Genomic DNA, 12,500 nt, shown 5'->3' with positions numbered 1-12,500 from the left:
CCAGGATTCTGTATGGGAGGGGTGGGGGGCTGACACCATGAGTTACTGCACTGGCTGATAGAAATCCTAGTCACTCCTCCAGGGCTAATGATTATAGAACAGGGACATTTTTTCGAGTTGGAGTTCAAGATCAGCCTTCAACCGGGGGGAGGGGGGGGGAGCAGGCACGTGGCGATAACCCTGGACATTCAGTTGGGTTTATTGATCGCAACAAGTCCAACTGGGCAAAACCACACTCTCTGATCCTCAGTGCAAAACATCCAGACATAATACACATGCAAACAATTCATAGTGTGATGGATTATAACATATATTATATTATATTTATCTTTTAAAGGGATTTTTGTGGCAGGTATTTTAGTGTAGGTCACAAATAGATACAAACACTTCACAACACAGATCTCATTTAAAATGCCAGAACTCTGCTCAAGCCAGACAGTCCAGGCTCAGTGCCTTTGCAAAAACTTTGAGAATGCCTATAGAGACAGACTTCACAAGTAGGTGTTAATTGGACATGCTATGGACTCATGGATTATTGTTTTGGAAAGCAACAGATGAACGGACTCAGAAGATTGGGGTCCGGTGCTGCAATCTGTCTGGTTGCAGTTTGCTGTTCTAAGAAGTTCATGTGGGTTTTGCAAGCAGAGAGAGAGTGAGAGAGCGAGAGGAGACGAAACAGGGTTTCTCTAAGCGAGAGTGAGAGAGAACGGACTTCTGCAGTGGCTTTTGGAAGCTTGTTTGAAAACCTCATTTTGAAGACAGGTTCTGAATTCAGCCTGTTCAAAGCCCTTGTGGTCCTTACAAGAGAAAATGGCCAGCTAGAGTGTTTCTCCTGAAATAAGGGAAACAAGAGGAACTCTGCGGTGACCTGGAAGAAGAGGTTATCATTTGGAAAACCCCTGATGGGGCACATTTCTTCAGCAAGACACTGAAGTGACTCAGTGTGTGTGTGTCCAACGAGCAACAAATCTCTCTCTGAAATCAACAAGAATCTTCCTGGTAACCATTTAAACACCAGAGCCTGGTGAAAATTAATAAATGTTAAATTCTGTAAGAATTGCCTGATCCTGGTGAACTTGAGTGAGAAGTGAGATTGGACTGTGAATCAAAGAACTTTTCTGAACTTACACGCACATTACATACACGTGTGCTTAGAATTAGAAGGGGGTTAAGTTAATATTAATAAGTTAAAGTTTGATCCTGTTTTTATGTTTATTAAAAGTAACTTGTTTAATTAACCATTTGTCTTGGTGAATATCTATTGCTGCTGGGTTTTGGGGTCCACTGGGCCCATAAAAATATACAGGACAAGTATTTTCATTGATATTCTTTCATGAATACCAGGAATCGAACACCAATCAGCCTTTATAGTGGCCCAGTGTGAAAGCAAAATCTGCTCAATGCTGGCATTGGACAACGTCACCTCATGTTGGGGATTACCGGCCTCAACACCTAGTACAATCCCTGGCATCTGCAGATGCCGGCGTTGGGATCAGGCAAGCAACATTGCAGGCACTTCCAATTAAAGGTAGAACAGACCAAGCCCTAGGGATAGACCCTTGTAATTATGAGAGTGTTCAGTGTCCTGGTTAGGAGTGGTCTAGTATGAAAGTCCATACATAGAAACATAGAAGATAGGAGCAGGAGTAGGTCATTCGACCCTTCGAGCCTGCTCCGCCATTCAACGAGATCATGGCTGATCTTAAAGTTCAGTACCCCGTCCCCGCCTTCTCTCCGTAACCTTTAATACCCTTATACTGAAGAAATAGATCTAATTCCCTCTTAAATAGATTTAATGAACCTGCCTCCACGTGCCCTCTGTGGCAATGAAGTTCCACAGATTCACCACCCTCTGGGTATAGAAATTCCTCCTCATCTCGGTCCTAAATGGTTTGCCTATTATCCTCAAACCATGGCCCCAGGTTCTGGATTTTCCCATCATTGAAACATCCCATCTGCATCCATTCTGTCCAGTCCTGCCAGAATTTTATATGTCTTCTATGAGATCCCCTCTCAATCTTCTAAACTCCAGCAAGAACAATCCCAATTTGCGCAATCTTTCCTCATAAGTCATTCCTGCCATTCCAGGTATCAGCCTGGTGAATCGCCTCTGCACTCCCTCCATTGCAAGAACATCCTTCCTTAGATAAGGTGACCAAACTGCTCACAATACTCCAGGTGGGGTCTCACCAAGGCCCTGTACAGCTGCAGTAAGGTATCCTTGTTCCTATACTCAAACCCTCTTGATATGAAGGCCAACATACCATTTGCCTTTTTAACCGCCTGCTGTACCTGCATGCTCGCCTTCAGAGACTGGTGTACAAGTACCCCTAGGTCTCTCTGCACTTCTCCCATCTCTTAATCTATTGCCATTCAAATAGTAATCTGCCCTCCGGATTGTATTACCAAAGTGGATAACCTCACATTTATCCACATTGTAGTGCATTTGCCATGTATCTGCCCAGTCCCTCAATTTATCCAAATCACACTGGAGCTTCCTGACCCCCTCTTCCGTGGACACAACCCCTCCTAGCTTAGTGTCATCTGCAAATTTGGAGATATTACATCCAATCCCCTCATCCAGATCATTTTTTTTTTTTTTTTTTAATTTTTTTATTTTTCACACCATTAAATCACATTAGCCATGGTATACACAATTTCTTTTTCACACATATACAGTGACTTTTTCTCCCCCCCCCCCTTTCCTCCCAAACCACCCCCCCACCCCCCCCTCTCATCCATTTTAGGTATACAATCTAGGTTGCATTAATCCAGTCAGACAATGTTGTCATTCAACAAAATTACACCAGAAATTCTACTGAGTCCATTCTTTTTCTTTCCTCTCTCCTTCCATCAACTTAGGTAATGTTTGTCCCCGGTAGGTTTTCGCTATTGTATTTAATGTAAGGCTCCTATACTTGTTCGATATATTCAATATTATTTCTTAACCAATATGTTATTTTTTCTAATGAATACATTTATTCATTTAAATTTGGTAGTTTATTCCTTTTAATTTGGTTATGTATTCCATTAATATTTAAAGACATATAGTTCAGCGTAGCCCTTTTATATTTTGTTTATCTTCTCTTTCCGTTTTTCCATCATTACCTTTCCTCCTTTTCCATTTCTGTTTTCTTATTTTCAACTCTTTATAAGACAACATTCCTACAACATCCAACATTTTCCTTATTCTCCTATTTCTATCTTATTTATCCCCAATCTCCCATTCACCTCATCCAGATCATTAATGTAAATTGTGAACAGCTGGGGTCCCAGTACAGATCCCTGTGGCACCCCACTGGTCACCCCCTGATTCCTATTCTGGGACTCTGATCGGCTGATTTACTGGGATGCAAGTGTGAAAGGGGCTTGAGAGTCTTGAGGGTTAATGCGAGCAGTTCGTTTAGCTCTCATACCTGCACCAATGAGGCAATTAAATGTCAATACTGACAAGCCTCCTGTGAAGTCAAATGTCCGAAACGCTACGGTGGCATGAAATGGTGGGCGGGAGGTGGGGGGGAACTATGTATAAACAGCACTGTAATTTTGACATGGTCATACTGTTTTGGAAGGACTAACCAGATGGCTGAGTACAGGGTTAATGGTCATTTACTTAACTGTGTGGACGAACAGAGAGATCTTGGGGTTCAAATCCACACATCCCTCAAGGTCACTGCGCAGGGTGATTGGACAGTTAAGAAGGTCTATGGGATGCTGGGCTTCATTAGTCGGGGGGATTGAGTTCCAGGAGTTGAGAGGTCACATTACAACTCTACAAAATTTCTGGCGAGACCCCACTGGTGAGAGTATATGTGGTCACCTCATTACAGTAAGGATGTGAAAGCTACGGAGGAGGGGACAGAGGAGATTCACCAGGATTGGGAGAACATGTCGTTATGAGGCAAGGTTGGCAGAGCTTTGAAGCATAGAAGGAGGAGAGGGAGACTCAATAGAGGTCAACAAGATTCTGAGGTGTATATAGGGTGGACATCCAGCACCTGTTTCCCAGACATTAGAGGACATCTGTACAAAGTGAAAGGAGGGATTTTTTTTTTAAAAACACAGAGTTGTGGGGAGCCTGGAATGCCTTGCCAGGGATGGTGGTGGGAGCCTGGAACATTTAAGAGACTCTTCAATGGGCCCACGGAATGGACAGAAAAATAGGGGGTTATGGGGCAGGGGGGGTTAGTGGTAGGAATATATGGGTGGGCACAACATTGAGGGGCTGAAAGGCCTGGACTGGGCTGTAGTGTTTGATGTTCTGCATTAACTGACGTTTTGGGCTTGAGCCCTTAATCCAGGTTGTGGTGCTATGGGTTGGCCCAACCACCCCTGAACCATGGGACTCTTTCCTTCCGGATATTGCCATGAAGGCTGTTACGCCCCAAAACCCCTCGCTCAGAACCGGGCCAGCAAACATGTAAGCTGTGGCTGACACTTAAATCCTATTAATCACGACTCTGTCCGATTATGGTTGATTGGTGGTGCACAGGTATCAAGGTGATACTTAACCCCCGACCTGCTGATTTTCATCATTGAGGAGTCTGACAGCGGAGCTGTTCGGAACCTGGTGGACCGAGTCCTATGGCCCCTGGACCTCTTTCCTGATGGCGGCGAGCGAGAACAGAGCCATGTGCTGGGCGGGTGTGGGATTCTCGACCATCGCTGCTGCACCCCAACGGCAGAGTCACCCCATCAACGTCCTTGATGCCGGGGAGTGGGGGAATTTGCCCAGGACTTTCTGGGTAGCATCCGCTACTTTTGCTGGGCTTTACACTTGTGCGGAGAAGAAGTGGATCATCTCAAGAGTAACAACCTAGGTCTCAACGTGGACAGGATGGAGGAGCGTGGATGTCAGGAGGACCAGGAATGACCACCCTCCCCTACACGTCATCCACTGTGTAGTAGAAGAGAGTGGAGAGCACCAAGTTCCTTGGAATTCATGTGACCAGTGACCTATCGTGGACACTCAACATCTCCTCACTGGTCAGGAAGGTGCCACCGCAACTGCATTTCCTGAGAAGAATGAAGCGGGCAAAGGCCACTGGCCACCATCACATCTATCCAGAGCATCCTGGTCGGCTGTATCGTGGCGAAGTGTGGTTGCTGCAGAGAAATTGATTGCAGGTCGACCTCCAGGACCATAAGAGCAGCAGAGAGGTCTCCCTACCCCTCCCATCGACATGATCGATCGGGATCGTTGTTGCGGCCAAATCGTCGAGGACCCCTTTCCATCCCACTCGCATGGCGTCTTTCAGTTGCTGGGGTGATGGGCGTTTATACCACAATCATAGCATCTGCAGAACATAGAACATTCCAGCACAGTCCAGACCCTTCGGCCCACAATGCTGTGCTGATCTACTGACTCAAAAAGCTAAAATTTCCCTAGCCCGTGACAGGGATTCACGCCGGACAGAAGTTAGGCTCCGACAATGGTAAACCTATCCTCCACACACTCACACACTTCAAGCAGGGGCTCTTACACACACACACACACACACACACGTGTGAGAAACAGAAGTACCTTCACAGAATATTGCTCGAGACAAAAATGGAGAACAAAGAACTTTTATTACAACAATGCAAAGTTGGGTGCTTCCCCTTACACCTGGAATACACACAGATACTGAGGCTGACCCAACTTTTATACATTTCATTTCAGTACAGAGATACCTTCCCCCCTAACATTCTTCTGCCTCCTGGATTGGTTTAGCATTAGGTTAATTCTGCCCACGTGGATTCTAACTTCTTATCAGTTTATGTGCCTTCCTGCAAACTTGTTAGCCAGGAAATATCATGTCTTTGTTCTTTACTCATTAATCAATCCCCAAGACTTGCTAAAGCTATCTACTTGCTATCCCTGTTTTGAAGATCCTTATTTTATTATACTTTTATAACCCTTCCTCCATTCCAGCATCCTTCACCCTGATTTAACCCATAATACTTCATTTCTAATGAACACTTGCTTGACTCCTCACATTCCAGCATCCCTTCACCTTAAGTTAAACCCATAATCTTTGGCTTGGCTTCGCGGACGAAGATTTATGGAGGGGTAAAAGTCCACGTCAGCTGCAGGCTCGTTTGTGGCTGACAAGTCCGATGCGGGACAGGCAGACACGGTTGCAGCAGCTGCAGGGGGAAAATTGGTGGGTTGGGGTTGGGTGTGGGTTTTTCCTCCTTTGCCTTTTGTCAGTGAGGTGGGGTCTGCGGTCTCTTCAAAGGAGGTTGCTGCCCGCCAAACTGTGAGGCGCCAAGATGCACGGTTTGAGGCGATATCAGCCCACTGTGATGGTCAATGTGGCAGGCACCAAGAGATTTCTTTAGGCAGTCCTTGTACCTTTTCTTTGGTGCACCTCTGTCACGGTGGCCAGTGGAGAGCTCGCCATATAACACGATCTTGGGGATGGCGATGGTCCTCCATTCTGGAGACGTGACCCACCCAGCGCAGCTGGATCTTCAGCAGCGTGGACTCGATGCTGTCGACCTCTGCCATCTCGAGTACTTCGACGTTAGGGATGAAAGCGCTCCAATGGATGTTGAGGATGGAGCGGAGACAACGCTGATGGAAGCGTTCTAGGAGCCGTAGGTGATGCCGGTAGAGGACCCATGATTCGGAGCCAAACATGAGTGTGGGTATGACAACGCTTCATTCTTAATTAAGCACTTGCTTGACTCTTCACATTCCAGTATCCCTTACACACACATGCACACAACGCGCGTGCAAAGCACACAGACACACATACACACAGACATGGAGACACAGACAGACACACATATACACAGACAGATACACACGGACACAGCACCCACACACAGACAGACACACACACCCACCCACCCCAGTTGCCGTGTACCAATGGGCGCAGCGTTTCTCTGTAAGCACTGATCTACTGTAATGCTATTTAAATCCTTCCTCCCAGCCTTCTGAGGAGGTGACCTCTAGGAGCAGAGGGCTGCTGAGGAATCGAGAGGGCAAGGCCGCTGGGGACTGCGGTGGGGGGGAGGAGAGAGAGGGCAGGGGTACTCGCCCTGGGCTGTTGGACGTCAGCCGAGGAGTGCACCAGAATGGGGACACGATAGGGCGCAGAAGGGGCTTCCTGTCGGAGGTTCGGATCCGAGCCCAGTTTGGAGTAGAGGGGCACTGGAGGCAAATCCACGGTCACTGTTGGTGGGGAGGACTCTCTCTCTCTCTCTCTGACTGCAAGAGGAGAGCTTCGGCAATTTCTGGGTGGTGTTGGAGTCTAGACTTTTTGACGTTGACTGTCCGAAAAAGTTTGAGCCGGACCCACCTGTAATTCCACAGCATTCAGACAAGTGGAGGGGCCACGAGTCCCTCCCGCCCCCGCACCAGGTCCCAGTTGCACGAGCACAGTTCCAGCCAGCGGGTCACACTGCAAATGACCTACTTTCGCGACCCCCCCCCCCCCCCCCCCCCTCCCCAACCTCTTTCAATCCCGAGATCTGGACCCGTTCCACGCAGAATCCCTGCACAGTCCAAAAGCGTCAAGTTGCACGCTGCAGCCTTTTTGCAAGAGTTCCTGGACTTTGGAGCAGAAAGGGAGCGGCTCTCGAGGGGTTTCAAAGGGACAACCACGTCGAAGATCAGGAGCCCCTTTCTTGGACGTAAGCAGGACAATTTGCCTTGTTTTTTTTACATCCATTGCAAAACCCACAAAAGAGTTCTTCGACCAGGTGGCAGGGCTGAGAAAGTTTCCTTGATCTGTGTTTGTTATCTGTGAACACTAAATGCGAACCCCTCCCTGCCCTGTAACCCTCTATTTTCTTTCCATCCGTGGGCCTGAATGTCTCAAATGTTCCAGCCTGCACCACCACCCCCTGGCGAGGGATTCAGGTCCCCCACAACTCTCCGTGTAAAAATTTTAAAAAACCTTCCTCCCTTCCACTTTGTACAGGTGTCCTCTGGTGTTCACTGGTCCCGCCCTGGGAAATAGGTGCTGGCCGTCCACCCTATCGATGCCTCTCAGAATCTTGTCGACCTCTATCAAGTCTCCCCTCATCCTTTAACGTTCCAGAGAGAAAAGTCCATGGCCTTCTGAGACTCGTTTCCAATCCAACATCCTGGTGAATCTCCTCTGCCTCCCTGTCCAGAGCTTCATATCCTTCCTGTAATGAGGTGACCAGAACTGAACACAATCCTCCAAGTGGGGTCTCACCAGAGATTTGTAGAATTGCAACTTGACCTCTCGACTCCTGAACTTGATCTCCCCCCGACTAATGAAGCCCAGCATCCCATTGGCCTTCTTATCCTATCGACCTGTGCGGCGACCTTGAGGGATGTCTGGATTTGGACCCCAAGGTCCCTCTGTTCCTCCACACTGTTCAGTAACCAAACATTAACCCTTTCCAAAATGCTTTACCTCACACTGATCCGGATGGCATCTCGACGTGAGGGGCTGAGGCCGGATCCTGCAACAGGCCGAGCGTGTTGACTGTGATTCCATTTCACCCTCCTCCCGTAGATGTTCCTGCTGTGCACCGGGCGATCGCTGTCTGCCTCCTTCTCCCCGTGGTCCTCTCCTCACTCAACCGTCGCAAGGCAATGCTCCTGCTGTTATGGTACGATGGAATCGAACACCTGCGCAACCGGCTGACTGGCAGCACCCAGCCGGAACGCCTGCTGAAGTATGTGGTGGCAGAGGGCCACAGCCGGCGACCCCCAGAGTGTGGTGACACCATCGATGAGTTCTGCCGGACCTCCGAATGGGCGCTATGAACGTGGGCGATGAGAAAGGTGGGTTACAGATAAGGCGCCGGTTTCGGCACCTACGGGATCGCGAGAGCCGGATATGCGAATTTTCCGGTTGCCTGAGACTCGCTCTTACAATGCCTAACTGATAATGCCATGCATCGACTTGTGTCTGGATTATATAGAACATTGAACAATACTGCACAGTACAGGCCCTTTGGCCCATATATTCCTTAAAAAATGCATTAACCCCATAACCCTTCCATCCATGGGTCTGTTGAAGAGTCGGTTAAATGCCCCTAATGTTCCAGCCTCCACCACCACCCCTGGCAAGGTATTCCAGGCCCTCACCACTCCGTAAAAATCACTTATCTCTAAACTTCCCTCCCTTCACTTTGTTCAGACGTCCTCTGGTGTTTGCTGATCCCGCCCTGGGAAACAGGTGCTGGCCGTCCTCTCTGTCTCTCAGAATCTTGTCTCCTCCCATTCTTCTGATAACCTTGTCTCAAACCTTGTTTCCAGGCAACATCCTGGTGAATCTCCTCTGCCACCTCTCTGTAGCTTCCACATTCCTTCCTGTAATGAGGTGACCAGAACTGAACATAATCCTCCAAGTGGGGTCTCACCAGAGATTTGTAGAGTTGCAATGTGACCTCTCGTCTCCCCCCCCCCCCCCCCCGACTAATGAAGCCCAGTGACCCAGAGGCCTTCTTTATGATCCCATCAACCTGCACGGTGACCTTGAAGGATGTATGGATTTGGACCCCAAGGTCCCTCAGTTCCTCCACACAGTTGTTATCGACCATTAACCCTCCTGGTTTGTCCTTCCAAAATGCATCATCTCACACTGATCTGAATTGAACTCCATCTGTCATTTCTCCGCCCGACTCTGCATCCTGTCTAGATCCTCTTGTAACCTTCGACAATCTTCAGCTCCATCCACAACTCCCCCAATCTTCCTGTCATCCGCAATCTGACTGACCTGACCTTCCGCCTCTTCGTCCAAGTCATTTACAAAAATCACAGAGAACAGGGGGGTCCTAGAACAGATCCCTGCAGTTCTCCCGCTAGTCCCCAGCCTCCAGGCAGAATCCTTTCCTTCCACTACTGCTCCCTACATTTTTCCTCCAAGCCCATTTTATCATCTGCCCAGCCAAGCTTCCCAATCCCGTGCCTCATGACCCTCTGGATGAATCTGTCGTGGGGAACCTTGTCGAATCCCCTGGCTAAAATTCATGTCGACCACATCTATCACCCGACCATCCAATTTCATTTGTGACCTGCTCGAAAAGCTCAATTAGGCTCATGAGGTGCGACCTTCCATTCACAAAGCCACACTGACCATGTTGACCCAAACACCAGAGGACGTCTGGACAAAGTGAAGGGAGGGAAATTTTATTTTTACACGGAGAGTTGTGGGGGCCTAGAATGCCTCGCCAAGGGGTGGTGGTGGAGGCTGGCAGATTTAAGAGATTCTTCAACAGGCCCAAGGATGGAAGAAAAATAGAGGGTTATGGGATAGGGAGGAGTTAGTACTTTTTTTAAGGAATATATGGAGTTCAATCCAGATCAGTGTGAGGTGATGCATTTTGGACGGACAACCCAGAAGGGTTAATGGTTGGTTACTGAACAATGTGGAGGATCAGAGGACCTTGGGGGGTCTAAATCCATTAATCCCTCAAGGTCATCGCGCAGGTTGATGGGATAGTTAAGAAGGTCTATGGGATGCTGGGCTTCATTAGTTGGGGGGGGGTTGAGTTGCGCCCAACTGTTGTCCTTATCTTGATAATCCCTTGCAGCCCGAACACACATCCCTTTGTAATTCCTTCCAGCCCGAATGCCTTCCAAGATCCATTCATTCGCTTTTTGATTGTCTGCCATTCAACTTGCAGCTTTCTGAGCCCCACGTAAAACCATGGAACACGACAGCACAGAAAACAGGCCATTCAGCTCTTCTAGTCTGTGCTGAACTATTATCCTGCCTGGTCCCACTAACCTGTGCCCAGCCCAGAGCACAACTTTGACAGCTGATGGGGCCTGTACTGGGCTGAAGTGTTCTATGTACAAGTTTGCCGGTGACACCACAGTCGTCGGCAGAATTGTAGCCGGCAACGAGGGAGCATGCAGTAGGGAGATAGATCGGCTCGTTGAGCAGTGTCACGACAACAACCTTGCGCTCAACGTCAGCAGAACCAAAGAGACTTCAGGAGGGAGTCAGGGGAACACGACCTGGTCCTCGTCAAGGGCTCAGTCACGGAGAGGATCAAGGGGTTCAAATTCCTGGAGGTCAACCTCTGTCCTGGAGCCTCTGTGTTGATGCGATCATGAAGATGGCTCCTATTTTGTGAGGTGCCTGAGTCTCATTTAAACTTTTACAGGTGGAGAGTATTCTGGCTGATCGCCTCATCGCCTGGAACAGGACAAGAGGGCTGTTAACCCCGCCTGTAACATCCCGAGCACCAACTTCACTCAACCAAGAAGCGAGGCAGCGTCTTAAAAAAGCAGCCTCTATCCTCAAAGACCCCCCACACCCCCCAGGCCCCTCTTCACTCTGCCCCCATCGAGGTAAAGGTCCAGGAGCCTGAGGACAAGCTCTCAGTGGCACAAGGATGGCTTCTTCCCCTCTGCCACCAGATTCCCGAATGGACTGAACAGAAGGCCTCACTTTCTCCTCCTATTCCACGAATTTACTTATTTTTAAATGTAATTTTGAACAGCGATAGTTGCACCTGTTAATGGTACTGCAGAACAGTGAGTCTCCTTACATGCCTTCGACGATAAATCCCTGATTCTGATGATTCCTTACTAGGTTTGATCCTGGACCAGATTGTGTCGGAGGTGAATCCGAACAGAGCGTTGGAACTGGGCACCTACTGCGGTTACTCTGCCGTTAGAATTGCCAGGCTACTGCAGCCCCGGGTCACGTCTGTACACTGTCGAGTTCAACCCGGAACCGCCAGGGTGGCTAAGCAGATTATTGGCCACGCTGGTGTGGGAGACAAGGTAATGTCGGAGTAGTGGTGGGGGGGGAATCACGAGTCTTTCAGAGCCACCCAATTCCAAACCCTTTCTTGACCTTGTCAGGTCAGGTCACACAAAGTATTTCCTCAGAACATGAGGTCACAGAGAGCAAGTGATCGGAGAGGTAGATGGGGCGTTTGGACAATGAATTCCAGAATTGTCACAGGTGGGCAGGGTCATAAAGAGAGCTTTTGGCACACTGGGCATTCATCAATCACAGTATTGGGATGTTACGGTAAAGTTGTACGAAAACATTGGTGAGGCCAAATTTGGAGAATTGTGTGCAGTTTTGGTCACCGAACTACAGGAAAGATATCAATGAGATAGGAAGTGTGCAGAGAAGATTTTATCATTTAAAAAGAATTGGATGGGCATATGGATGGGAGGGGTATGGACTGGGTGCAGGTCAGTGGGATGAGGCAGAAGAATGGTTCGGCACAGACTAGAACGGCCGAAGTGGCCTGTTTCAGTGGTGTAATGTTCTGTTCTGTCCCTCTCATAAATTTAAACTCCTCGATCAAATCTCCCCTCATTCTTCTATGCGCAGGAATAAAGTCTGAACCTGTGCCTCGACCCCTAAGCCGCTTTCTGACACCTCCCAGTTCCATAGACCTGTCAAATTCTTCTTAAATGTTAAAACTTTAGCATTCACCATTTCAACTCTGTTCCAGCAGTTCTTGTGACGAGTGCATGTTCCTCAATTGCTAAATGTTTTTCCCCTTTCACCTTTACACTCCAGTTCTGGAACATCTCTGACTTCTCCGACTGTGGA

The sequence above is a fragment of the Narcine bancroftii genome, chromosome 3 (genome assembly GCF_036971445.1).
Source record: "Narcine bancroftii isolate sNarBan1 chromosome 3, sNarBan1.hap1, whole genome shotgun sequence".
In the NCBI taxonomy this organism is placed as follows: Eukaryota; Metazoa; Chordata; class Chondrichthyes; order Torpediniformes; family Narcinidae; genus Narcine; species Narcine bancroftii.
This window is presented reverse-complemented; position numbering follows the sequence as displayed.